Source organism: Pteropus vampyrus, unplaced genomic scaffold, assembly GCF_000151845.1.
Source record: "Pteropus vampyrus isolate Shadow unplaced genomic scaffold, Pvam_2.0 Scaffold14, whole genome shotgun sequence".
NCBI lineage: Eukaryota > Metazoa > Chordata > Mammalia > Chiroptera > Pteropodidae > Pteropus > Pteropus vampyrus.
Genome location: NW_011888795.1, coordinates 10,446,403 through 10,450,437, shown reverse-complemented (window position 1 = coordinate 10,450,437; position 4,035 = coordinate 10,446,403).

The following is a 4,035-nucleotide window of genomic DNA, read 5'->3' as shown; positions in this document are numbered from 1 at the left end:
CTTCCCCATGAAAAGATGCAGTGAAAAGGCAACTAGCTATTAGGCAGGAGGCAGGTCCTCCCCCAAACTCGACCCTCCTGGCACCCTGATCTCAGACATTCCACTTCCAGAAATGTGTGAAATAAATATCTGTTATTTAAACCACCCAGTGTATGGTAATTGTTATAGCAGCTGCAGCTAAGACAGACAAAAATTATATTTATAATGTCTTTTTTATTTATCTATGTAGTTATGTTTATTGGTGCTCTTTATTTCTTCATGTGATTTGAGTTATTGTCTAATAACCTTCCAGTCCTGCTTGAAGAACTCCTTTTAGTATTTCTTGCAGGGCAGTTTGGCTAGTAATAAATTATCTGTTTTTGTTTTTCTGGCATGTCTTAATTTCTCCAGTTTTGGGGGATAATTTTGTGCATATAAAATTTTTGGTTGGCAATCTTCTTTCAGCATTTTAAGTATATCATCTCACTGCCTTCTGATCTCTATGGTTTCTGATAAGAAATTTATTAATCTTATTGAGAACTGCATGTGGTTTGAGATGTGGATCAAAGTTCATTGCTTTGCATATAGATAACTGATTTTTCCAGCATCAATTGCTGAAAAGGATTATCCTTTCTTCACTTTATCACTTTGTATCTTTGCAGAATATCAGTTGCCCATGTACATATAGGTCTACTCTGTTCCACCGAAATGATTTTCTATGTTTATGTCAGATCAAATGGCCTTGACTACTGTAACTTTATAATGAACCTTTGAAATCAGGTATTTTTTGGCTTCATTTTTTTTTGGCTTCTCCCTTCTTGCTCCCTAATTCCTTTTCTTATGCTTTAAATTAACCAATAAAGAGTGAACTCAAAACTAGACACTCCACCCTTGGACCCTAATAAAGGCAAAGCCCCAGGTGCTCTCTGTCTCTGTCTCTCTACTCATGACTTCACAATGTGGCCCTCAGGTGTGCCATGTACCCTTCAGGATGTGAGTAATAAATCTGTTCCTCAAAGTTCCCAGATGGTTTCTTGCTGAAGTGTGTCCTGCAGTCATAATAAGAACCACAGGGCTGGCCCAGACACAACGTTAGCCCCACAGTGTTGGTGGAGGAAATGTCTGCGGGAGCTCACCATGAGTAATATAGCCCGGGCAAGTGCCTTCGGCATTCCTAGCGTATAGTATCCCTATCAATAGAATGAGACCAACACAACATAGAGGGACACAATTCAGCCCATAACCATGGTCTGTCTCCCGAAATTTTCTGTGTACACTTAAGAAGAATGTGTTTGTTCTGCTGTTATTGGATTCCGTGTTTTATATATGTTAATTAGGTTAAGTTGGTTGACAGTTTTGTTCAAGTAGTCTATATTCTTACTGATTTCCTTTTACTTTATCGGTTCTTGCAAAAGAGAAGTTGACATATTTGACTATAATTGTGAATTTTTCTGTTTCTCTTTGCAGTTCTGTTTTTGCTTTGCATGTTCTGAAGTTCCATTATTGATGTGTAAACATTTAGGATTGGTTTGTTTTCTTAATGAATTAACCCCTTTATCATTTTTATATAATCTTCTTTATTTTGGGTCATATTCTTTGTTCTGAGACTCACTTTTTTTATATTAACAAAGTCATTCTGGCTTTCTTTTGATTAGGGTTAGCAGAGTATATATTTTTCCATCCTTTTAATATTCTTACGTCTTTATAGTTAAAATGGGTTTCTTATAGGCCGCAGGGTAATCCTTTTTTAAAAAAAAATATCCAATTTAACAATCACTCTCTTTTAATTGGGGTGTTTAGACCATGTAATTATTGATCTGGTTACATTTATATCTACCATCTTGGCAATTGTTTTCTACTTTTCCTATCTGTTTTTGGTTCCATTTCTCTTCTTTCTCTGCCAACTCTAGGATTACTCGTGTTTTAAAAAATCTATTTTATCTCATTTGTTGGCTTATTAGTTGTAACTCTGTTAGATTATTTTAGTGTTAGATTTAGAGTTTATAGTATCTATCTTTAAGGTATCACAGTGTACTTTCAAATGATATTATACCACTGTGCATAAAGAACCTATGACAGTGTATTTCGATTTCTTCCCTCCTGGCCTCTGTTCTTTTGATGTCATACATTTTAATCCTGTACGTGTTATAAACTCCACAACATATTATTATTATTATTATTTTATTTAAACAGTCAATTATATTTTAAATAACAAGGAAAAAACTTTTATACTTACTCATGTGATGACTGTTTCTGGCAGTACTCATTCCTTTGGGTAGATCCTTGGGTTTGCTGCTGCTATAGTTACTCTAAGTACACCACACACTTCAAATTTCTCAAATGTTACTTGTGTTGAGGGTATAGACTTGTTTGCCCAAATGTTTTTCTCAATCTCTGCTCCACCCTCAGCTTGAATTCTTCTCTGCTGTGTGTGGGAGAGTCTCTCTCCATGCACTGGTAGCTCTGCTAGCTGTATTCCACTGCTACGCATTCGTCAGCACTTGTTAGTTAGCCTGGTGGTGGGGCAGCGGCTGAGGGGCCAGGTTTCTGTTTGAATACCCCTCAGTCATGCAGGTACTATGTCCCTGGGTCTTTCTTTTGGGGTGTGATCTTCGAAGTGTTTCTATCCCTCCCCAGTCAGCAGTTTGGGGCCTGGCACCTGTTCTGTCTCTCTCCCAGGGTCAGAGGTTTGGTTTTTATTGTTATCTTTCCCCAGCTGTGTTAGATTTGCAAGACTCCTAAGGGTTTAAGTGTTCATTGCCCTTCCTTCAGCAGCTCGTTCTGCTTTAGTTCTGCAGGAGAGATGGGGCAGTAGGATCCCAGCACAGTTTCAGGTTTTTCCTGTAGCAATTGATATTCCCCTCCCCCAGACCTATGCCAAGAGGACGCTCTCAGGATTTATGCTAATCTTCTTTGTGAGTGCCCCAGTGAGATGATTGGGGTCTGCAAGTGGATGCAAATTTCCCTTACATCTGTGGTCCCCACGGATTCTATTTTCTCTAGCAAGCCCACCCACACTGGGCCACTAACAATTTTAGCTGAATTCTCCCTGCCAGTGTATACAGTGCCAGCTCAGCAAATGCTGGAGTCCCTTTTCTCTTTGCAGGTGCCCTGTTTTTCCTTAGATTTTAGGTTAGATGTTGCCTTGTGAACTCAAGCTCTCTCATGAGATCAAGAAAAGTTGTGAAGTTGCATATTTTCTAGATTTTTTTTTTTAATCTTGCAAGTGTAGGGATGATACTCTTTCTAGCTTTCTACATCTCAAGCAGAAGGTAATTTTAACAGCTGCATAGGGTTCCATTGAATGTCAGTACAATACTTTATCAACCAGCTTTTAATTACTTAATATTCTATTCGTTATCTATCGTTGCTTAACAAATAACCCCAAAACTTAGCAGCTTAAAACAACAAACATTTATTAACTCATGGTCCTCTGGTAACGAATTCAAAAGCAGCTTAGCAGGATTCTTCTGGCTCCTGTCTTTCATGAGATTTCAGCCAAGACGTCACTTAGAGCTGAAGCCACCTGTAGGCTTGAGTAGGCTGGAGAATCTACTTCCAGGTGGCTCATTCACATGGCTGCTGATAAGAGGCTTCACTTCTTACCATGTGGGTCTTGTCATAGGGCTGCTACAGTGTCTTCTCAACATAGTAGCGAGTAATCCAAAACAGAGAATGAGGAAGAAGCGAAAAATGCTTTTTATTACCCAGTCCTGAAAGTCTATCACCAACATTTCTGCCACATTCTACTTATTAGAGTCATTACTACAGCCCACACTCAAAGGGAGGAGAGTCAATTTAGGGATAAATTTTGATAGACATTGCAAATTGTCTTCTAAAAATCCAGTACTAATTTACATTCTCACCAATAGTGTATAAGCGTACTGGTTTTTCTATAACCTCTCCAACACTGGATATTAACAAAATTTTAAATGTTGAACTGTATGATAATAAAAAATGGTATCTCATTGTTTTGCTTTTTTTGGTATATTTATTGGATTTTGAATTTCTTTTCCTATGTATATTCATGTCCTTTGCCCATTTCTTTTTCTATTG